At 38.1% G+C, this 25567-nt stretch overlaps 1 long non-coding RNA gene across 2 annotated transcripts in view; it reads left to right on the top strand.

The window, feature by feature from the left end:
• The first annotated feature begins 810 nt into the window (after window positions 1–810).
• Window positions 811–25567, top strand: part of LOC135447713 (uncharacterized) — a 45803-nt gene continuing 21046 nt past the window's right edge. The window contains exons 1-4 of one of the 2 annotated variants that reach the window (XR_010440306.1): window positions 816–892; window positions 3434–3508; window positions 11966–12082; window positions 14127–14185. This is a non-coding gene — a long non-coding RNA (uncharacterized LOC135447713). Of the gene's footprint in view, window positions 893–3433; window positions 3509–11965; window positions 12083–14126; window positions 14186–25567 lie in introns of both variants that reach the window. The other variant, XR_010440287.1, reaches the window with a different exon arrangement.

Here is a 25567-nt window from a genome sequence, read left to right as displayed (position 1 = left end):
GAAAAAAGTTATATATTGAAGCATAGACTTGCTGCTTAGTCACTATTTTTTATTTTCCACCTTTCCCCCTTGACATTATTCAATTTGTCATCAGTTGCTCATCATATTTGGCCATGCTGAATCAGAAAGGGAACAGAAAACAATTAATTCCACTTCCTGATGCATCTTTCCCATTCTATTCATTTTTCCAGGCAGTGTTCAATCCACTGCTTACAAAGCTATTTTATTCTGAGGCTTTGCAAATAATGATGAAGAAAGTTTAAATACTTATTTTAAACTGTAGCTAGGCATGACTAATTACTCAAATTGAAGCAGAAATTATAAATTCAGGTATGTATGTATTTAAATCCAGTACTGTTAAGACCAAAATTAATGGATTTTGTATATAACATATGAAGGCCAAAAAGCCATATATTGAACACAAAGGGCAACAATACACTCTGATTCCCAAACTCATAGCAAAAGAACAAGAAGCCCTCAAATGTGGACTTTGACAGGCTGTCTCCACCAAAGAAACTGAAATTCTGAAAGCTCTACTTAGAATTTGAGAATTTTTATTTTATTAATGTGTTATCTTAATAATGCACTGCATATCACCAAAAGTGTCCCAGGAGAAGTTAAACAAGAACATACTTTGGTGTAGGGGGATAGAATATAAGAAAATAAAGGTAGTGTAGAAAGTAATCTTACCCCTAAGGAGGTGCAGCTGGGCCATTTATCAGAGATTAGGAACAGGCCGGGCTTTAACAGGCCACAGCTGTAACCAATGAGAAGAAAAGTGCTATAAAAGAGTGGGTGGCTGGCTGAGAAGGGAACTGGAGTCAGTTAGCTGCTTTGTAAAGAAGAAAGACTCAGTGCTCTGAGGAGCTGCCCCATGAAAAACACCAAGAAGGTATGAAACTTTTGTGATAAGGAGATAACAGTATGGAACCCCTGCAATATGATGATACCCCTTTGTAGAATTAGTAACAGAAAGAGTGGATCTCAGTTTGGATTTAATTTCCAAGCTGAGGACACATTATGGAGACAAGAAGCTCAGTCTAGAATAAGTTCTTGTATGGCAGAAAAGTGATTTATGTATTTTTTTCATGTGACAGACAAAATTGCTGACAGGCACAATGAGTAACTGCTAAAGCTTTTCAACACGGGGAACAATGACTGAAGAATTGTGCAGTTTCTCAGAGTCTCTCTATTCTGCTTTTAAAAAGTGTTCTGATTAGTTGAGCTTTTATCCAGTGAGATTTATATATGATTTCATGTCTGTCCAAAAATAAGTAGGAAATCATGAAGTTGTATTAGTTTTATTGTGATTTTAATTTAAATAGTGGGATTCATTTTCACAGTCCTGTTCTCTCCCCTAAAGCTTCAAATTTTCATGAGTATTTTACATGCCTACCAGATATGAAAAAGAACTAATGTGTGTGTCCAAAAGCTATGTTTCAATCTATATTTTTCTCATGGCTCCATACTAATTCTCCTGATGTAGAGATAAGCTGGTCATAGGAGACATTACTTGCCATTTGCTGAAGCGGATTATGGGCATCTGTAGCTGCATCTGCATTACAGTTTTCTTTGATATACAACTAAAGCCACATAGTGAATTCCTGTAATTATCTCTAGCTGCATGTTGGATGCTGTGAGTTGTAGACCAGTTGCAGGTGTGTAAAGTGTATAAATACTTATCTTTTGATAAGTATTAATCAAGAATCTGTTTAGTGCTCCTACTCTGGATCAAGTGCGTCCCAATCCCAAAGAGACCTAAAGGTCTAAACCAATCATGGTCTTTTGGACAACTTCAGTCTGCTTCCAGAGGGATGGATAAAGGTGAAAGTTCTGTGCCATCTTGTACAGCTATAAAAGACAAACACTGAGTGCTTCCCTGTTGACCCACTTCATAGCCAAGTCCTTGCTAAAGTTGAATGTTGCTTCTGATTCTTCACTTCCTATGAAATATTTTAATCTAATTTCACTTTCATCTCTTACATGCCTCTTTGTTTTCCTATTTTTTGAAATTAAAAAAAAAAAAGCAAAACAGCTCAGAAAGTGCTCAAATCCCACAGGATTTCCTAGTCTAGTAGTTTCTTTACTAAATCAGTGCAATACCTTCATATATTGACAGCTTGTTCAGGTATATAACATTTCAATTATCTAGAACAATAATCCCTGGCATGAAAGCAGATAATTTCAGGTTTTTTTAAGAATCCATTTTCAGTAGTCTGATTTAGAGGGAGTACAGCAATTTAGGATTTACTTAGTGCATTAATGCTGAGCCAAATCAATGTGACATTTATTCCCTTTAATCATGCTAGTGTTATCTTGACAATTAACCTTTGATAATTCAAAAGGCTTTTGAAACAACTAGTGGCACTATAATTCTATATTTAGATCTAATTAAAGCTTTTGTTCTGAGCATGATTTTTTCTTTAATGCCAATTGCATTACTATATGTGCTACAAATGCAATCATATAATTTAATGTGTTTGAAGCAGTAGCTTAAAAAGAACAAATGGGCAATCTGAGTGGGAAAACATTTCAGGAAAAAATTAGATGGTAATTAGTTGGCTAGCACAGCATTTTTATATTATGAAAGCAGAATTTTGACACGTTTTGTTTTATTTTCATCATGTCACCTCTGGCTTGTGCTGTTTTTGTTCCTTTGCTCCTTGAACTAGTCTAAATCTAAGTCTTAATCTATTTTTTGTTCAAAAGAAAATTTAAAATTAAATATTACTGCTACTCTTCTTGTAGTGCAAGTGATTGCTGAGCTTGAGCTGGTTTTAACTGAAAGCAATGGAGTGCTCTATTTTCAATATTTTCAAGATATGCAGAAAGCTTAGCTATTACTCTGAATTGTTGCCACTCTTAATTGTTTCCTGTGTTGTAATCTTATCAATTCTCCTTGTTATTTATTTTTAATGAGAAATTTAATTCAATGACTAAATAGAATAATACAGTTCATTTACATATTGTATGCATTTTTAAAAGTGTAAAACCCGCAAAAACACCACTTCCCCCTCCCCCTCTATTCCCTGTAAACTAAAAATGAATGCTTTATCTGGTAGCTGTAAATTAACTGTAGCAAAAATAATTTTGGAATGTGTTTGGTAGCAAGTCTCAGCACACAGATTTCATTTAACAGAGCTAGGGGAATGAGCAAATTAACGGAGAAGTCCTATCAATTTAATTCCCCCTCTCTCTCAGGCCCTGTTTGGGATGGCCTTTCTGTCACAGTGGGATGGGGGAGAAGAAAGGGGGGAGGAGGTGGTGTGGCTTTATTTGAGTGCTTTCTTTCACCAAAGGTAACGGTACCTGAGTCAAAAGGGCAGATGAGTGAGAGGGAAAACAAGGTGGAGGGGTGATGTAATTTCATTTTAACGGGCAGGGGACCAAGTCACTTATCATAAAGATGAGAAAGTCATTATTTTATTTTTAGGTAGTGTATGAAATTTCCCATATTGATGCTGTCCCTTTTGACTTTGTATCTTCTGCACAGATTTGATACTTGCAGGTAAGGAATTGCTGCCTGGGAATGATACATGAAAGGGGAAATAAGTAATTCCCATGCTTTTGAGTGGAGATTCACTGGGCTATGCAACTGGAAGGGGCAAGTGTTCCTGGCATGGCTGGGAAGACTGCTCAGCTGTGTTTCTAGGGAGACTGGAATGAGTTTATTTCATTAAAAACTCTCTATTTCCGAGGGAGGCAGAGATTTTGTAAAGTGGAGGAATTGCAAAAGCAAGAATACAAGTGCCTCTTAGATGGTCATCAGTGGTGTGTTAGACAGTGAGAACTGTCATACAAGCTAGCAAGAAATCAACCTCTCCCTGCTGCCTCACAGTGAAATATGTATTTGCTCCTGGAGTGTGATTTTTCTGCCAGTGATGAGCAGTAACTAAGGTTCAGTGAATAGAGGGTCGAGGTGTATCAGTGATAAGCATTTTAAAAAGGTGTTACTTAGAAGGACTGTGCTAAGAACACTTCTACTGCACAAGGAAAGAGAAGTATTGTTTGTGAGGTGGCACGTAGCGCAGTTGGCAGATTGTATTTCAAGGAAATTGCAGAGGGTCTAGGCCATGATAAAGGATAAGAGAGGATTAAAAGTGAGTCTTCTACAAAGTGTGGTCTGCATAAAACTGGTGACTGATTGAATAAACAAACTGTGTAAAAATATAAGTAAACAAATGACATGAAGTTGGAATAATTTTCTTACCAGAGGTTCAAGCTTTCACTGGAAATAAACCATTTTAGATAGATTTTGGTAACACTGCCTGACAGAAACATAGCCACTCATTTCCCAAATTGCACATAACTGTTTCCCTGAGATGTCAGAAATCAGTTAAGGGGACTAGACAGTCTTGCATTGACTTGTGCTGTGATGGCTCTTCCTTCACTTTAGTTTGTCATTTCTGGATAACATAGCAGCTTCAGGATGGTTTGGAGGTGAACAAAGCAAGGGACATGGTCTAAAGGCATCCTTCATCACTTGGTTTCTGAAGGGACACAGGAAAGGTATTTTTTCTGTGATAGTAGTTCTGGTCAGTTCTGCGAAGGCATAGGTGTCACAGTCATCTCATTGAGGATGCAAACTGTGTCTGCTAAGACCATCTGTCAATGACCACATGAAAACCAAGGAATTCTCTGCACAACAGAACTGAGGTAGTCCAACTTCCTGTGTCTCTTCATCTATGCCCTGCTTCCTCACCCCTACTAGAAGAACTTCTGGTGTGTAATGGCGAGTAAAACCGCCCCTTAATGGAAGTACTAAATACGCAACATGACTCCACAAGCTTTATTTCCTTGTATGACCACAGTACAGACTATCCCTTTCCTAGTTTAAACAGTTGATTACAAGCTATTACCCAGGGCAGCAGTAGGGGAGGAAAAACCACTGCAGAAACATTGATCTTTGTTCATGTACAGCAGTGCAAGTCTAGCATTGCACTGATCTCTGAAGGAACCTTCAGGTGAGAGTTTACCTGCTTAAAGATCTTGCAGATTATCTCATTGTATATTTAATTGTGCTTTTGTTTTTGATTTGCTCCTGTTCTTGCTGAGGTTTGATCCCTTGGTACCAAACCCAGTGCCCACAGGGAGCCTACAAGGAACTGATCTCTGCCCCCATGGCCTGGGTTACAAAATTCTAACCCTCTAATGCAGTAAGGCAAGCCACCTCACAGCAATCTGTTCTGCTTTTATATATGCTTACAATATAAAATTTAAAATGCATCTCTTTGAAGATGCATTTGCAGTGTTTTTCTCTCCCTGGGAAAACCTATATCTGTGTAAAACCATAAAGAGATCTAAATGTGAAAACAAATAAAATTTGTAATTTAGCATTTCTCACTATCAGTCAGGAAGGAAATGCATGAATGCATCAGTGTTCTGAAAGAATTAATTTTAATTTGTCTTTGATTTGATTAGTTTCATATAGATTAGTATTGTTTAAATCCCTGTGTTTCACTGGAACTGTAATTTTTACATGATTTCTGTATAATATCATGTTTTGAAGACTTTGCTTATTATCTACTGCTAGATGAGGATCCAAAGTGAGAAGAGCAGAAAAGAGATCATTCTCTACAAGATCAGAATCAGAATGTTTGTGATTGTGGTTATGAGATTTATTCTTTCACTTCACTAAGCATCTCCAGTATTAGTGCTCTGGTATTCTGCTGGATGTGGTTGTATTTTATTAGATGAGACTTTTGCGCTCCTTAATTCTCAAAATTTCACTGTTCATGTTGGTATCCTGACTAAAATTGTTTTATGAACAATGGGAAGAAGTCTTTATTATTTCATTCACAAACACAAGTCAGCGAATCCCAAGGATTGCCGTGATACAATCATTTTCCTATCCTGTCTCTTTTGCCAATGGAGAGAATGCAGATCTGAGTGGCTGGACCCAAGGCAGAAATTTTGTGACAGACTTGGACCAGAATTTGCATATTATGTATAAAAATGCAGAGTGGGTGAAAAGCAGCCCATGCTCTTAAGCCAGAGGGTGACAGTGAGGATGGGGACTGGAAGCCCTGTACCAGCTGTTGTGGGCTCATAGCCCAGAAAGGCAAACACATCCTGGACTGTACCAAGCAGCAGGCTAGCAGGTCCAGGGAGAGAATTCTACCTCTCTACTTTCTATGACTTCCCACCTGGAGTGCTGCTTCCAGATCTGGGACCTCCAATATAAGAAGGATGTGGGCCTGTTGGAGAAAATCCAGGGAAGGGCTGTAAAGATGGGCAGGAGGGCTGGAGCCAGGAGTTCAGTAAAGTCCTTTCCAACCCAAACTGTTCCGTGATTCTATGAGTCAATCTATGATTCCATGATTGTATTCCCAAGATACTGTTCACCCTTCAGCATAAGCCACCAAAATCTCCCTCGTGTATGTAGTAATTCACACTGCACTGAAGTTCTTATCTTATATTAATATATGATATATCTTATGAAAATCTGTTGTGCAAGAAGTGCCAGAGTGAATTCTGGCTCAAGTTTTGGTTTTCTCCTAATGAAAATTTGTAATTGACTTTTTCAAATGAATCAGTTTAATATCTGTAGGGCAAAACTTAAAACTTGCCTGAGTATTTAAGGTTGCCTTGAATATGTTTTATAATAAAAAGAATAAAGGAATTTGCACAGTATTCTCAAAACTGGGAAAAGTACTCAGCAGCATATCAACAAAATCTATTTTCAACTTAGCTCTTGAATGCATTTTCAAAATTGCTGCCTAGGTCAATACATTGCAATCACCCAGAATACACATGAATGATTGATTTTGCCATCTGAAATAGTAATATTATAATAATAGAGAGTAAAGCACCTGTGTCATTTCTGCCTTGAATGGCTGTTAGGATAATAACACAAAGTAATGAACTGTCTAGTGCAAATAATGAGAGCAGTTAAGCACTCATGGTCTAAACAGCACTCTTTGTGAGAAGCAAGATTTATAAAAAGCAGCTTGTTTTGCAAAATATAGCACCATCAACCCTTATGGAGATCTATGTAATCAGGATTCTTACTTTCAGCTCACAGTACCCAGCTCTGCATTTTGCATAATTAGGGTAGCATAGGCTGCTATGTAATGTTCCTTAGCTGGCATACATACTAGTTACAGAAAGGCTTGCTACAGTAGGAGCCCCAATGTTTGATAGTTCCATTAATATCAAAAAGAAAGTGGTTCAAGTCTTTGAGCACAAATGGTTCTGGTCAAGTCAGTGGAATTGACTTTTATCCCACTTATCAGTATCCCACTGATCTCAGCTTAGCATATAGCTCATCTTGATAAATATCACTAAAGTTGCAATTAAGTTACTTCTGAAAAGTATGACCGTCTAATTAACAAGTGAATCAAACATTTTCAGAGGTAGTTTTTTCCCTTTTCATTGGCTTACTAGGACACTGGATGAATTTCTTGATGGGTTTCTAGGTTTATTTTACAGTTAGGGGAAAAACATTGTCTGTTCATTTATGGTTCCTCAAATGCCCAGAGCAAGTCTGGAAATACAATAGCACCTATTCTATATCAGATTAAGTTCACTTTTTTCCCCTTGTTGTCATTGTTCTTAGGTGCTAGAGTCTTGCACTTATATTTGTAATCCACTGCAATTTAGTAATTTTCCCATGTCTGCATGGTCCTTCCACATATGATAGAAAAAGCTGCTTTTCATAATGAGGCTCTTCAAAACCAAGTTGTTAGTAACCATAACAACATTCTGGTGACCCAGTCAAAAAGATTTTTTAAAAACAGCAGCAGCCTCACAAGAGAAAATCCTGTCATTCAGCCAAAAAACATAGGGATTTTGTGGGCCATGGGAAGCTGATGATGTTTGAATTAGATTGTGGTTTTCTTGCTGCTTCAGCCAGTTTTACCTGTTGCAACTTATATTCTTCAGAATGGCTAAAGCGTTGAATGTTTTCAGTTTTTCCATTTTGCTAACTGTACCAAAATCTTCAGGTTGTACTCAGGCATTTTAGAGAGGAAAACTATTAAAAGTTTTAGTACTACTACTCAAATAATAAAATAGAGGTATTTACATGAGCAAGATTTCTGAAAGATGCAGAAGCTTGGTTCTGCAGAACCAAATGGAAAACTTATAATGTAATCCCACTAACAAAACACTTCCAACCAAGAGAATTTAATGCATCAGAGCTTCCTAAAAACACACCACCTTAGTTAAAATTCAGAGATTGAATGGAAACAATATTGATCCAAACTACAAGGGTACATTTCTGGGCAGGCATCTTTTCTGGGCTTTTTAGCTTCACTTCCCATTTCACAAGCCTGTCATGATTGCAAAATATAAAAAGTGTGTATAAGCCAAAGTGGTTTATAATGATGGCAGAACGGAGAGTGCTAACAATAGATAATTTGGGTTTTTTTTATTATTGCATTTGTAAGCTCTGTGTTTTAGCTTTTTACTGTTTTCATTTGAATCATTTTTGTTTGAAATTATTTTATTGTTTCTTCTCCACTTCTGGCATCTCTGGCCAATATGCTGTGTAATTATTAAAGAGTCACTAAGTACCAGGCCACTTTTGTGGTAGCTGTCTCAAACCCTGTCTTTAGTTTGATTTTCTGCAAAAGACTGAACTTTTGAAAAGAGAGGCAGGAGCTTTCAAGTGTTCCTAAGGGATGAACATTGTGGAATATTGCTGAATATTCTGGAATCATGTATACATCAGGCATTTATCTTCTGTAACAGCTGCAGGTCACTCTCACCACCATTTAGGGGTAAAGAGCAGAAACTGCAGGAGTCACATCTGTTCGTTCTATTCTATTAGATATTGTATTTTTAAACATTGACTACATATAATTACGTATTTATCCTGGTTCAGCAGTGTGCAGGTGAATCATGACTTGCTTTTTGCTAGAGTACAAAAAGATGTTAAACAAAACCATTTTATCATTCATCTAAAAGGAAATGGAATGCTGTCTTGCAACAAATTTTTTAAAGCAAGATGACAGAATAGATTTTGTCACAGCAGTATGATTAAAGGCTGTCATATTCACACTGCTGCCACTTTATAAATATTAGTATGTCTGCCTTTTTGTTTACTGAAAAGTTGTCTTTGAGAGAAAAGACAGCTATAGGTTATTAAACTAAATTTTTACAGGTTTGCATTGCCAAAACTGTATGGCTAGCTGAAAGCTGCAGAACTCAGTTGTGCTGTTGTACAAAACAACATAATTTCATTAATTCCATGCCCTTTGTAAACAGGTTTTCTTTAAAAGAAGACATGTATCTCAAAGGGGGCACTTTGACCAATTTTTAAGAACTGGGTTTTTTTAAGACTAGGTTTATTTTTGTGCTTTTATATCTCATGTCTTAGGTTTCTGTTTCTCTTTTCAGTCAAAATTTTAGATTTTTTCCACTTTATATGTTAATATTTGAAGTATTTATACTCATTGTTTTCCATGAAAGCAATATATTTTCAATTTTATTTAATTTCAGTTTTAAAATATGAAAAAACAGTAGCTTAACAGTAGCTAAAGAAAAATTGCTTTTAACTTAAGAAAACACACAAAATTTTGTCAAAATTTTCTTTTTCATTTTTGTCTCCAATGTTTTACTCCAAATCTGTTTCTCTGATATGTTGAACATTTGCATTTTTGTATTCCCTCTCCAATACTTTTCAGACCTGAGAGAATTGTGTTTCCTTCATTTGCCTTGCTTAGTAGCTGGAAGTTTTCTCTATGCTCCTCTAGTATTTCTGTGCACAGGATTTTTCATAGAAAGAATCACCAAATATTTTGGTTTATAAGGGACCTCTGGAGGTCATCAAGTCTAATCCCCTTGCCAGCTTCTGAGCAGAGCTGCTCCCCAGTCAGCCAGCCCCAGCCTGCAGTAGTGCAGAGGGTTGTTCTGCCCTACATTGCATTTGGTGCTGTAGAACTTCATGAGATTCCAGCCAGCCCATTTCTTTATCCTGTCCAGGTTTTTCTAGAGGTTTTCCCAAAGGATGGTTTTCCATCCAGTCTACAAGAGGATGAATGAGATCTTTGGCTATTTGTTGCTTAGCTACAGACAATTTGAAAGGGATCTTGCAGAAATTAACAAGAGTTAGTGTTAGAATTATTATGTATAATTTAATTTAACCTAGGACTTTAGAGTATCTTTCTGCTTACAAGCACTCTACAGAGTTTAGGGAAATCTAGATGCCTCTAGTGATTCCTCCTATCTTCCCATTCAAATCCATGCATGCTGTCTTCTGAAAACATCTCTTTTGATCTCTCCCTCGCTCCACTTAATGCAGAGAGAAGCTCAAAACAAGGCTCACCACTATTTAGTGCTTGGTAACCTCAGGTCTTCTCTCTCTGGGTCATGCTGGACTTCTAGTAAAGTAATTCCATCTGTGGTCAATAAATAAACATTGTGTTGAGTACTAGACTTTACTAGTGATCATACATCCAGCTGCACAGGTGTTTAAAGAGCAGCTTCCTTCCTTTTTTCCAACTCCCACCAAGAACAAAGATGGGGATGATGCATTGAGAAGACTCTGTGGCTAGCTACTGAATGAGAGACCAGTCTTATATACTGGGTCATTGCTTCTGCTATATCTGCTTCCACTTCTGCCAACTTGCTTTGATGTTGGTTTTCCAAATAATGAAAATTGGATCCTGCCAAAGTCATTGTTTCTACTGTCTTCTTTCTCTGGAGGCAGCATATGATACACTGTGCTTCCTACTGGTGTGTGCAAAATAGATGACGCAAAGAGTTGTGTGACAAGTGAACCCTAAAGAAAGAAGGGAAAAGTGTAGGAAATTCTGCAGGACCATTCCAGCCCAATGTACCGTGCTGGGCATTTTGAGGTGGAAACAAGAGCTCATGCCTTATGGTTACGCATTTCGCTGTGCTCTGGTTTACTGCGTGACAGAGAACATCCCCTGGGTGACAGGAGTCCGGCACAACTGCTGTCACACACTCTTCAGGGCCTCCTGTTCTGCACTGCTTGATAATGTAGGTTGCAGCCCTGCAGATATGTTAAAAAAGTACAATTTTGCTGTAACACTTTTAAATTAGAATTGTTTATGGCCACCTTCATATTCATGTGTCTGTGTACTACTGATTTGTATTTCTACCCAGGTTAGTTTTTCACTGCTAAAACTACATACTAGTCTGACAGTGTATAAATAGCACATTGCATATGGCAGGATTGACTTTTTCTTCCAACGCTCTGTCACTGAGGGGAAGCAATATAACATGCATTTCCATTTTCCTGCCTCTAGATTTCATTATAACTATTTCCAGCACCACCCTCAAGAAAACCTCAAAGCCTTGCATCTTTGCTATTTTAATTTATATGCTCTCAGTTATATTTTAAGTTATATATTGTTTCATTATTACCCAATTGATTAGAAAGAATATACAAACAAGCTTTCTCATGAATCTACGTGTAGTAAGAACGAAGGAGCAGTGAGTTGCCATAATGGATGAGGTGATCAAATTGTGCCTCCCACATAGGTAGCAGTATGTTAAGTGCCATCTGCTTGGTATATTTAAGACTGGTTGATAAGAATGGGTTAAATTCCGTTTTGCATAACTTATGTGTAGGTAAACCTGTATGGATTTCTTTTCTTTCAGCCATGACATAGGATTTCTTGCTTCATCCAAAGGTCATCTTCTACTTAGTAGCTGATGCAAAAGAGTGACCAAGTGAAACTTTGTTGGATTTCCAGTTATTCATTGTGCTTTGATCTGCTAGGCCAAGGACTTTTTCATACCTGTTTACATTGTACTGAAGAAAATGCTGATAGAACATCTGACACATCTAATTATGCTTCATTCTGAAAGAAATCACTCCAAGCTGTTTTAGAATACAATTTGCAGGACTTCTAAAACTCTACTATTTATAAAGGCATGTAGGAATGGGGCTTTATAAAGCTCTGGCTCAGATTCTAAAAAGAAAATTAGAATGCAGACTTCTTTTAAAGCAGATAATTCTCATTGCTCTGTTCTTCCTTGCTGCAAACAGACAAACCCAAGATCAATGACTTGGCATCTAATGGAGATCGTGGGCGAAGTTGTGAGTTTCATTTGGCATTTGCTCTAAACTCCTCATTGCAGCTCTACTTGGATACCCTCTCTCAAGGTAAAAGCTGATTACCCAAATTTTATTAAATTGTTCTTTCCCAGAAGTATTACTGATCTTGACAAGATGTGCATCAGTAGCTCCTAAATGAAGCTAAGCTAACAGTGGAACATTGCTCTCTTGAGCATTTCTGAGACCATGATGCCCACATCAAGAGTAGAGCAGACCTTTCTAGATTTAGCTTTTCCCCTGTTTGTTAGAATCTTTGAGCAGTGTGGTAAAAATTCTTTTAGACTTCAATATATTTATCAGAGACATTAAATTTTTCTACTGCTGAGAATAGATGATCTAGCAGAAATGGTATATTAATTGGGCTACCTCTGAAGTCATGTAATTCAGTGTATATGTTTTCTTTTAAAAATGTGTAGATCATTAATATCCATACTTTTTGCAACAGGAGAAATGGCAAATCATCAACTAACTTAATTGGTTTCATCTTGTCTGCAGTGACTCTGCCCTAGATTCTTGTTCCTCATCCTGCTATTCAGTTTTATCTAATGAAAATTATTTGTGATTAGCTTTCATATGCAGTAGTAATTCTAGGTACAGTAAGAAGCAGAAAATCTGAATATCAGCCATAAAGAACAGAGTTTTTGAGCTGTTTCCCAGCTGTGCTGGTAGACCCGTAATTTTATCGCATGTATTCATTTTGTAAGCGCAGGGGGAATGAATTCAGAGGATAGATTCCTGCAGTCATAGTTGTGTTCAACTTAACCCATGTGTGTTTCCCCCCTACAGTTCTTTCGGATTTTAAAAAAGGATTTGGGCACCTCCTGGGAGAGCCAGGTGTCTATTGGGGCTGCATTAGCTGCTGATGTGCTTTTGAGTATCTGTGCTCAGAGGCACAGAATGGGAAGTAGAAGAGGTGTTCTGGCATAGCTCCCCTCTTATCCCAGTGCCAGAAGAGCTGCACTGAAAAGGAGCATGGCACAATCCTAACAATGCTGTCTACCTAGGGCTTCCCAAAGCTGTTAGCAAAGACAGAGTTTAAAGAGCAGTAACAACAAAGGGCAACTTTTGGTCCATTTCTTCCCAGGGCAGACAAGGTCACAATGAAAACTCACAAAAACAAACATAAAAGCTATGTCTGAGCTTTTTTTCCTGACACTTCAGTACCAGGAAGGTCACACAAACTGAGCACTGCTGCAGCACAGGGAACAAAATTTTAATGTAAAATGACAGCCAGCGATATTAGTGTCAGTAGAAAGTTTGTCTGACTTCTGCCTTCAAGTTGCTCTGAATCACTTCTGAAATGGTGACGTCAATATGAATGTTCCCAGCAGCAAGGGCCACAGTGGAAAATGTTTAGAACTTTGCCTAATTTCTGACAGTTAATGAGACCTAGAGGGAATATTCAGAGAGCAAAAAGCACCTTATTTTGGCTTGTTTGCTTTCTAATGCAGAATATTTATTTGTCTCTAGTCGCTCCCTAATGACACTTCTGTCTTTCAATCTTCAGCCTGTGCCATTCAGGATATAAATAAGCAGAAAAAGACTTTGCAAACCGTTTTTAAAAACAGTTTCTTTGCATTTCCCCTGTGGGACCTCTGCTCCTGTTTAAGTACGTGGAGCTGTTTACCTTCCTGGTTGCTAGCCCCGGAGAGCCATGGGGTGTTGTCCTGAGCCATTTCCTCCAGCTTCCATGCAGAAAAGGCCTTTATTGATACACCCAGGCATGTACAGACTGGCATGCACATGGGTTGGCATGTATAGGGACTGCCAAGGTGGCATTGTGGTGCCCAGGGCAGGATGCAAGGGTGGTGGCTGTGCCTCGTAATCTTATTTGGAAGGGCTGTACTCATTGAAAGAGAGGTATGGAGAATCCTCCCTGCACAGCTCTTTGTGCAAACACAGATTAAGAAGGAAGATTTTGTTCTGTAAATACATTTGTCCTCTTGGGGTGCCTTCTGAGGACAGACATCCTTCTCAGCCTGCCCTGGCTTTGGCATGCACATACAGACACTGCCTGTGGCACCAACACTCACACAAAGTCACCAAACACTGGAGGTCCCACAGGGTACAACAATTTGGGTCTTGTCTGCAGGGGGACAGAGTGAGAGTGGAGGAAGAAGAGAGTTGTGAAGCTGGAGGTTACAGTAGAAGGTCAGTACTAAGTGTGTGTGTGAAGGCACAGCAAAGGGAAAAAAGCCCTTCAATTTTACCCATTTGTTTGAAATTTTAGTAGTTATCAAACTGAGTTTTGTAATTCCTTTTGAATTAGTCCTGCTGTGTCTCAATTCACTCCTTACACTATATTGGTGAGAATTGCTGTTTTGCGTATTTTGGAGATTAACTGTTTAGCAAATCTTAAAGAAAGCACTATGATGATCTAGGGATACCAGGTCAATAGACCTTCACAGAAAAAGATGTATGATGCTTACCAGTTTCAGTTGATGAGAACTCTTGATTTTTTTTTTTTTTTTATTCTTTAACTAAATTATTTAAATTGGAAAACATTGGGTTTTTTTCTTAAGGGAGAATTCCAGAGGAAAGTTCTTTGCAAATTTCACTTTTGACAGATTGTGTTTAAAAGGTGATTAAAACAGTGGTGATATTTTGATTCTAAACTCAGGTTCTGGAGTTTTTATGCCAAGGTTACTCTGTACTAAACTAAACTTATTTTAAGGTTTATAAAACTCTGCAAAACACTCGGGAAGACAGACTTTGAGTGAAATGCATGTTGTTTGTCTTTGAGTTGTGTTGTAAAAGCTTTTCTTATCCTGTAAAAGCTTCTCCTCCACAGAGAACAGCTTTTTATTCTGTTCAATTGACAAATGCTTTTCAGTCATGTTTACTTCCTAAAATCTTTTATTTAATGGGAAATTCTGCATTCCATCTTTGTGAAATTATCTGAAAAACAAGCATATTCAAGGAAATACATGTGTTTTAACATAAAGAGGTACCTCTCATTCTGGAGCTATTCCATATCTTGCTTGGGGGTGTAGGGAAAGATGAACCTAATTCTTTGAGTACCAGAGTCTGCAGAAAATCAGGAGAAGTGGGATTAATTCTGTAACACATAAAGGCCATTCAGATCTTGGGATAGGCTTAAACAGGGTAAGTAAGTCTCTGATACATTTTCCCATCCCCTATTTTGTCAGATTGCAAATCTCCAATCTCCTCACATAGTCTTAGAGTTTATTCTTTTGTTGACAGTCTTGAGGGAAGGTAGAAAGTACTTACAGTTTAAGTTGCATAAATGAATTTTCTGAGTGCATTTCCAGTTTCAAATAATATTTCCTCCTGCTTCATATGCAGCACTGTACAAATCAAGTAAGAAATGCACAACAAATTTGCAAAGAACTTATTTTCTATCTGGGACCACATGGCCTTTCAGGTCTCCAAACACTATATATATCAAAGAATAAATCTAATTATCTGGACCATCAAATAATGAGGTTGCAAGAAGTCTTGGAGGGTTTTTAGTCCAGCAACTTTCTCAAAGACAACTCAGCTATCTGATAAGACCAAATTTGTTAGGACTGCCTTGTCAGTTCTTGAAATTACTATGGACGGAGATTTTACAGCCCCTGCTACATTTTAAGATATTTATCCATTGGCAATTGCAGTAGAAATACCCAAGAAAGCACACAGAATGCTTTTTCATATAGCACAGGAAGTGATTATTCTCCTTTAAATTGTACAAGTTGCATCCTATATGCATCTTGGCGAAAGAAAGATATTTCTGATCATGTGTACAGTTTTATTATTTTATTCCAAGTAATTAAATTTATTTGCTTATCTAGATGAAACAACTTTAGAAACAGACTGGGGAAACTGAGAAGTATTTTCTTAATGATTTCTTTTTTCCTGAAGTTGTATAATCTCAGGCACTATAAATAGCTTTGACTTTCATGTTTTTGTTTTATGAGCAACTGTTGTCTAAAGAGCTTGTGTCTTTTCCCAGTTGCTCCAAGATGAAGTATTTTTTAATATTAAACAGACTGGGTTTTCTATAAGCTGTACATTCTTGAGTGATATATTCTTTTATATAAGCATCATGTATGTAAACAGTTGGGGTTTTCCATGTAAAAAATGAAATTCATGTGAAGATACCAGTTTTATGAATAGATTCTGTAGGATGCTAATGCTGTAAATATTAGAAAGTTGCACAATAGTTCCAGCATTCTGGGCTGAATGGGAAAGGATGCTGTCAGCGGATTTTAGGAGATGATTCTTCATCTCTAACTGGCTCTGGTGAAACATATTTGGAATTCCAGGTTCAGTTCTAGGCTCCCTAGTAAAAGAAAGACATGAATTAGAGTGTGTCCAACTAGGGTTACTAAGATGATTAAGGTACTGCAGCATCTCTTGTATGAGGAGAGGCTGGGAGAGTTCAGATTGTTCAGCCTGAAGAAGAGAAGGCTCAGGGAGTCTTATTCAAGTGTATGAACATTTGCAGGAGAAAATAGAAGTCAAAACCAGATTCTGCTAAGTGATGGCCAGTAGCAGGACAAGAGGCAGTGCATAAAAACTAAATACTGGAAATTAAAATGAAATACGAGATTTGTATTTTTTCCAGTGGAAGTTATCAAACACTGGTACTCTGCTGTTCTGAGAGGTTCTGGAGCCTCCATCCTTGGAGAGATCCAGACCTGTCCTGGTCAGTGTTCAGTGTTGCTTTAGTTCACCCTGCTTTGAGTGCAGGATTGAACTAGAAGGTCTCTGGCATTGCCTTCCAGCCTTACAAATTCTGTGATTTGTATTTATCTTTCCCCTAACCCATTTTTATAAGATTCTATACTTCATATTTTTCATAAAAGAGGCATTTGCTATGAGTGGGCTGTACTCTAAATGTTGCTGTGTGCATGGATGTATAGCACACCAATGTGCGCTAAACCATATGGATCTAAGGATGTGCAAAACAAGAGAAAGCAGTTGAAGTATTAGCATAGGCTAAAGCCACGTGATTACTACTTTTCATCAGAACGTTTCAGAGCAGATCTATCTTTGGGAGTTGTCTGAAATGATATGTTGAACTGTGTTCAGTGAACATAATTCAGAGTGAGAGTGTGGAACTTCCACTGGCATTAGCAATGAAAGATCAAACATGTTATCAAATTGCTACTTCCCAGTTTGTGGCATTCTGTCTTGGTTTCAGTCTGACAATTTTAGATTGCTTTAAAAAACCATGACTAACTCTCAATTTTTATTTATTAATTAAGAGGGGAGTGGAAAATTTAATTTCTCCCTCTAAAATAGCAATATTGCTTTTTCTTTCTTTTGGCAACCATAAATGAAGTACAGCCAAATTTTGAAGATGAAACTTGGTGCTTCACCTCCCTGTTGACTTAAGTAAAATTCTGAACCATGGGAAACAGGATTGTGAAATATAGCCTCATACATGCCAGTGAGTTTCTCCAAGAGAAAATTGCTGTGCCTTTTTATCTAACAGCAGAACTTTTGCCTTATTTCTGGACATTCTGCCTGAAGTGTTTGAGTTTGTTTCTTTAATAGCCATAGAAAAACCATCATGGCTAGTTCAGTAATCATGAGAACTACCACAGCCACAAAATCATATGATTGTAACTTTTGCATTAGGTCTTGGTTTTCTCCTGACTGATTGCTTCTGCTCAATTTCAATATAGCAGTTTTTGATGCTTATAGTTGGAAACATATGACTGGGAGGTATCTGGACCATTGCACAGACAAATCTGAATATAACTTATTTGTAACTACCCTATTTATATCTTAAATTCTTCTTCTCTGATTTGTTTTCCATGGGCTATGTAGTAGGAAGTAAGAAAATTCTTTACACCTTCCAAGTCCATTCTTATCTCAAAGTATCTATCAACAGAGATAGAAATATCCTTCACACTCAGATCAGTCTATAAATTAAGGGTCAGTCCTCCTCTTTTAGGAAAAGAATGCTACAAGTGCATTCATACAACTTTTATGAGCTCCTTCAGACTAATTAATGAGATCTGGCCCACATCCTTTAGGCTGGGGCTGAATCCTCAGGGGAGCAATTGGAACTTCGTGTCCAAGAGTCGAAATGAACACATTTTATGTGTATGAGCAGCTAATGTACCAGTGACTAACACTAAAATAGGGATCAAGGCAAACTCATGATGTATATGCACCCTCTGATGGTTGTTTCATGCACTGTTTAATTTTTATTTTTTGGGGGAGGAAGGATAGTATAGGAGCTGTGATAATGAGTTCTTATTCTCTCTTATTATACCTTCGAAAATTAGGTCTGTTGTTTTCCAAGCACAGCTTCCCTTGAAAATCAATCTGAATTACCATTTTTTTCAAGTGTGAATTGAATGTACTGCAGCTATTGCTGATTAGCTGTATGTGGGGACATTCTGCTGCAGTCATATGCCTGTTTGTGTTTATCTTCATTCATTCTGAAAAGAAAAGGTCAGAAAAGAGAAAATCCAGCATAGAGGAGTGGAATTGATTGGGAATGGCAACATGAAGTGTTGTGATAGGAGAAGTGCTAAAACCAGCGAAAACAGCTAAAAGGGTAGAGAGGATTTGTGAAAGCACAATGTGCAAAGTGTGAAAAGAGACAAAAGAAACCATGTCTGGCTGGTTCCTGTCACGATGCTTTTATGGTCATCAGTGTCTGGGTTGTCTGCTGGTTGTGACCCTGACACAAGATAATGTGTGTGAACTCAAACATTCTTTCTGGTGGGAAGGCTTCAGCCTGGGTGACCTCAGCTGTTAGTTTGTCTCTGCCCACCAATACACCTACCATGGGTTTTGAGTTCCTCTGGAATAATCTATATTGAGAACAGTAATATCTTTATTAATTTTTTTTAAAATAAGGGCATTGATTTTTCCTTTATAAACTTGTTCTATAGAATGGATCTACTCTACTGACATGCATGGCCAAACCACATATGTTCAGTGAGAGCTAGCTAAATTCAAGTTTCATATTGGAGTTGTTCAAAAATAAACTGCTTGCTTATTTTTGTAGACTACTATCCTTAACAAATTCAGTGCCAAAAGTTACACTGAGGATATTAATTAATAATCATAGTCTGCCAGCCCACAAATCTGCAGAATATTTGCCTTTGTGTTTAAGACAAAGAAATACTTACTCTGCAAATACTGTCAGAATAGCATTCAACAGCTTTTTATACACACAACCAAATAGAAATGCTGTAATATTTCCAATCCCCACTTAGCTTGTTTAAGACCAGCAATTTCCATGCATATTTTAGCAATTATAAAAGTCATTCGTCACTGCCATTTTCCTGAAGACTTTTCTTATAGAAAGTACATATTCAGTGTCTATATCTCTGCAGATGCAGAAGCAGGAACACACATGAGAAATAAAAGAAAAATACCTTTCCAGCTCACTGAGTGAAGGGCTAGCTCTGTTTTGAATGCCATTACTCCATCCACATTTCTGCTTCAGCTCTTGGGACACACCTGAAGAGTGATGTCTTTAATAAGACCCTTCACTTGCAGTATGAATTTGCATTGTAGTGCTTTAAGTCACAAGTTTCTAGCAGGAGGCAGTTCAGTTCTTTGTCATATTGGATTTCCCTAAACTTAAGAAAACCTAGTGTAAAATGGCTCACCCAAGTTCATTACTCTTTATCCAAGTTCAGCCCTTGGTTAATGAGTTAAACAGGTTTGTTTCTGTCCCCACTGGAAGCCAAAGCTCTGTAGGGTGTCCTACCTGCATGGAAAATCTGTAATTTCTTCTGTCCTCTCCTGTGCAGTCTTGCTTGTTAACTCCCACACAGCTGATTTCATCTTGTTGTTTGGACACCTTCTTCAGGGAATACATCTTATTTATTCCATGTCTCCTCTCTCTATGGGAGGTGGGAACATGTACCTGCTGAGGAAACACCTTGTGCATTGGGATTGCAAGATGTGTAAAACTGTTTGTATATTGGTCTCTGTAACAGGGAGCTGGAATGTGAAATGGGGTTTCAGAATGATCAGTGAATCAAAAACTGGGAAAAGCTGACCCTCTGTAAAATGGCAGACTTGAGGGAAGGGGTGAGGTTGTGGGACTGTTTATATACATCTAGTCTGGCAAATATGCAGTAACTTTAATTTCCTGCATGAGTAATACCAGAATTGTAAGTATTTGCTATACACTATGAGCTTTCAGTTTTGATTTACCAGCCAATTACCAATTTACCAAAATTTACCAATTTTGGTGAGTTTTGATGATTTACAAAAGCCATCTTTTGTAGGGTTTGTGGCAAAGGGCCTTTGATGGCAAGGGTACATGCCTGGCTTGAACTTAGTGGCCACCAGAACATCCAGGTCCTTTTCTGCATATCTGCTTTTCATCTCTGGGTGGCCCTATCATGTAATCCTGCCTTGTTCCTCCCATGTAAATACTCTTCATATTTGTTCTTTTCTATTTCAGCTGCCTCCCTCTTTCTTTCTTTCTTTTTTTTTTTTTTTTTTGGTTTTTGTTTTTTGAACCTCATTAACTTGTAGGTATTTGAGAAGAAAATAACTTTGTGAGTTATAGCAGGGAGCTCAACTGACCACTCAATGGGAAAGGCCCTCAGTTTGGGAGTGTGTTTCAGTGGCTGTGCCCAGACAAGAGCGAGAGTCTGGAGCACTGGACTGATGAGTCATGAGTCAGTCTCAGCCTTAGTAATGCAAATTACCAATAAAATGCATGACAGCTTATCAACGTGGAACTAGTCTAAGTGTGTTAGAAATCTACTGTGTTTTGAAAGGGGAAAAATGTGTAATCCAAATTAAGGTATTTGTTATATACTAATAGGAGTGTTATATACTAACAAGATCACAGAGTCTGTTGGAGCATTTTCCTTTCTGTATCTCCTAAGTTTTACTTGGGTTCAAGAAAAAGTGCAGCATGAAATATGCTATAGCATACCATTCACTTCAGTGTGATCCATCTGGGAAGTAGGTGTCAGTTCTGGACCACACTCTGTGCCACTGAGGCCTGGATTTGTTGTGGCCAGTGGTAGAAGCCAAAATCATTAGAAAACTGTCCAACATTGGCACTTACACATTATCTTCTCTAGTTGTTTCAGACATTCCTGCAGCAGCCTGGGTTAACTGCAGTCCCTGGGACAGAAGGGAAGCTCTGAGTGCTGCCTTAGTTCAAGGAGGGGGCAGTTTGTCAGCACATCCTGTATCTCAGATGGGTTTGGCTCTTGGGGATGAAATGAGGCACAGTGCATTAGGATAAGTCTAGTGGGCTAGCAGAGGTTTTCATCCTCTCTTGGTAAAATGCTAAACTGGCATTTTAGATGAAGAATTTTTACTCATTTGTCTTCCGTTTCAAAACGACAGGACCTTTTGTTTATTTCTTCTACTGGTACTGCAAATCTTTATGTAGGTTACTGATTCAGTCACAGCGTGTCATTCATTACAATCAGAGTCTCATTTCCTCTCACGTTTTACTCTCAATTATTTCCTGCCAGCAGGGGTCACACGGCTACCACAGCTTCTCATCACCACTCTGCCCCAGTTGCTGATACACTGAATGTCACTTCTGGCTAAGAGACACATGGAAATGCCTCTCAGAGATGCTGAAAAGATAGCATTGTATTATGTATTTGCTGGGATATTATATTAATATATATAATATTTTCTGGGAAAGAGCCTGTCTTACATGTAGCAGGGTTATTCTGTTTGTTTTTTTTGGAAGATCAGATTTTTAAAAATAGTAATATGTTGCTGTGAAGTGTTGTAGTAATTCAGGTACATACTCATTATGCACTTTGCTGTGTTTTCAGGCTGCTACTGCTTTCCCACTGCTGAGTTTGACTCATAAATCTCTGCGACAAATTAATACAAATCTTCCACTAGGAAAGGAAAAAATGAAGTAGTTGTCTGTTGGAACCCCACTAGGAAAAGCAAATTTATAGTCAGGATTTTAAATAAAACATTAATGCTTTCATATCTGACATACATGTTAGAATTGTCTCCTTGGCAAACTTTACTTCAAGGAAAAAAATTACAAAGTAAAGAGCAGTTAAAGAATAAAAGGCTGTTATAGCATTGAAAAAAGCCATTAGGAGGCTGTAGTGTGAAGCCTGTAGCCTATTTGTGCACAGTATGGGTGTTTCAATGGCAGAAAATTAAATATTCTACTGAGGGACCAAGGTTCCCTTGCATAAGACACTTTGCACACAAATACCAGAGGGGCAGGTTTTTTCCAAGCCAACCAGAATCCTGATTTGATAGATGGAAACAGTGGCTAAAGTATTTTTCCTGTCACTGTTAGCTGTTGTGGAGACTCACAGCTGTCTCTCTTACAAAGGCGTTGGTACCTCTGGATGCTACCTGCAGGCTGACCAGCAGTGCAGTCTCCAGAGGACACAAAGTGCTGCTCTCACCTCCCTTTATATATTGCATTATAAAATATAAGAGAACAAGACATTTGACAACTGTGCTGAAGTTTGGGGTTAAATTTTCAGAAGAAATGGTTCAGGCTGTTCAGGCTGTGGCTGCAGCAATACTGCAGAGAAAGGTGACATTTGCTGCAAGGGGCATTACCCTGCCATGCCAGGAGAGCTCCATTCTCCATGGCTTCATTCTCCAGCTGCAGTCAGGGAATCTGGACTCACATGTAGGCTTGAGCTACAGGTGGCTTGGTGGCAGTAAGAATGGCCATTGCTCTGTCACCTCATTTCTGCAGGTTGCTGGTTTTCTGAAGCCAATTTCCAGACCTTAGCTGCATGAGAACTTACTCAGATTTAGTTTCAAATTAACAGCATGAAAATATCTTACAATGGAAAAGGGAAAGGAGAAAAAATATTTTCGTCTATAACTGTGAAGATACTTTAAGCTGTCATTTGGATTACTTGATTGCCCTTGATCTTATTTTTGTTTTTGTAATGAGCTGAAGTGATTAACTTCAAAAAGTGCCAGAAGAAATATCAGAGTTGTCAAAGGGTCAGAGTCTTGTAGGCAGTTTTGAAAAAAAAAAAAAAAAATGGACAAGAAATGAGAGGATGACTCTGCAGACCTTAAAGGTAATAACAGAAGAGGGTGCAAATATTTCTATAATAACAGTACTAAGCAGACATACAACAACCCGTCTGTAACTGGGAGACTGGGCTCACTAAATGGAGTTAAGGCTAAAATCTGCCTTACTTTATCTCCATACAGCTCTACTTCAAATGCATTCCACATCAGTAAAACATTACCATATTAGAACAAGAGTTTTTAAATCCGGTGTTAAAATTAGTTTGTTCATTTTTGTGAAAGTTTTCATAACCTTCAATTATTCCCATGCAAAAAGCCTGAGAGCTATTAAGACAAAAACAGAGGTGCACTCAGCAGCTCTCATTTTAAGACTCTGAAGTTCTTTGTATTATCTATTGCAAACACTGAGACCAACTGGTGAGCTTTAAACATTAGATCAGAAATGGTAAGATGAATGTAACTAAAGAACTGATACCAGGAGAGCTCATTATCTAGCTTCCTAAGATCATGCTGATGTTATTTGTTTCCTTCTGTCAAATGGGCCACATAGTGTGAGATGCTGAATGACCAAGTAATTTCAAGAAGTAGTTAAAACATTTTCAGCTGCAAATGATTCTCTTTTTAAAATGACAAATTATGACATTTTCATGCCACAAAATTATACTACAAATCATGATGTTAATATGTGAGATGTGTTCTAATTCCATCATAAGCTGCAGGATACCCTTTCTGAAAAAATTGTTCACCCAGAAAGAGTACACAGTGCACAGCCTAAAAAGTAGTCAAAATCCCTCCAAGGAAGGTTCCCATTAGTGCTTCCCATTAGTGAATGCTCTTCTACCTGATGGGAAGTGTCCAGCAGGAGGTCTGTCCTGAAGAGACTGAAAGAAAAAGCTCATGAACACACCAAGTGTAGCACCTCAGAAGGAATGCAGGTGCAAGGGATGTAAAGGATGCTGGGTGACAAGTTGTGCCTTTACTCAGATTCAGGTGGGGATAAAACTGTCCCTCTTGCAGAAAGCCTCCATGTGGCAACACCTCAGAGATGCTGAGCAACACAAAGAGAAAGAGGAGAGATTATGTCATCTCTTCACCACTGCTCATAAGGCAGGGCCCTTAAGAGTGCTTTTGCAAAAAAATAGTAAATTGGAATTAGAGTGGCTGGGCTCTTTAAGTAGTCTGAGAGAAGTTGTGTCGCTGCTTCTGGAGGCGAGCTCAAAGTGGTAATGTGACTCTGTTCACCACTGTGCAGCACCATGAGTTTATATTCTTACACCTTCTAGTATCACTCCTTAGTTCATAAAGGAGGTCTTCAGAATCTGGTTCTTAAGCTGCCCCTTGGGCCCCCTGCATCTACTGCATTACACGAGAAAGATCTGCCCCCTCTCCTCTGCACCTTTTTGACCTTCTAATAAGTCCTTTAGAGAAGCTGATAGGAAGTTTGGTATGGACAGACATCCTCAGGTAGCTCTGTCCCTGTGTCTCTGAGACCACATAGCCCCCTGGAAGCTTTTTGTGGTTTTGCTCCTATCAGCCAAACTCTCACTGAAGAGATCTGAGAGAAGAGGCTAAAAAACCTCCTATGCCCTGGAAATTTTGAGTTTTCCTGTTTTCTTCCTTTGTAATATTTCTTTGGAGATGGTGAACTGTGAGTATGCTTCAAAGGTCTTTTAGAGGCCAATGGGGTGATGGTAATGATCTGTAAAGGTTTTGTCAGTGCATGTTCTTAACGGATTGTTAGTGTTTAACCACCACTTGAGGGAATGCTTTATGTGTCTGTAAACATCACTATCCCAAAGATGCTAAGAAGATAGTGCTGCTGGGCAAAATCTTTTTAAATGTGGGTGAAGTTGCCTGGGGAATTGTGTTTTGGCACAGTGATGTTAATCTTACTAGGCACAGTACTGTCTTTGTTGCTCATGTCACATTTTGCAAGATGAGGTCTCAAACCTCCGTCGTTCTTGTTTTGTTTTTTTTTCCTTTGCCCTTTACTTTCCTTTTCCTATTTAGAGCAGAATAATCATCTCAACACCTTATGCTGAACAGAGCTTCTCAGCTGTCAAAAATGCTGACCCAGACTGACAATGCTTATTACAAAGTTCAAAAATTGATTATTTTTTCTCTGGCTGTGGTAAAAATACTCAGATATAGAATCCAGCCTTCTAAACATCTGGCAGACAAACACCCTGCAAGCCTTCCACAGCAACAGCATCTCTCGGGAAGATTTATTGACTGCCAATGGGAAAAGGATTGAGCCTGTATTGCCTACAGAAAGCAATGTGCATGTCCAAGGGTATAGCATAAAGAATGTAATGGAAATACAACTAATCAGCTCTTCATAATGCAGGACCATAATAAAGCATCTTGACTAATTTTACAGTATACAGCAGAGTACAATTATAATTTCTATGTCACTATGATAGTAATTCAGCGAAATGCAAGACATTATTTGCATATCAAATACACATTTTTATAATTATTTTAATTTTGTTCAGAAAAACAGGACTATGAAAACATGGCAGAGATATTAGATTTCAGGATAGAAGGTACACCTTCTAGTGCTGCTAATTGTACTCCATAGTTTACATGCTCCAG

This window comes from Zonotrichia leucophrys, chromosome 1 (genome assembly GCF_028769735.1).
Source record: "Zonotrichia leucophrys gambelii isolate GWCS_2022_RI chromosome 1, RI_Zleu_2.0, whole genome shotgun sequence".
Taxonomy (NCBI): Eukaryota; Metazoa; Chordata; class Aves; order Passeriformes; family Passerellidae; genus Zonotrichia; species Zonotrichia leucophrys.
This window is presented reverse-complemented; position numbering and strand designations above follow the sequence as displayed.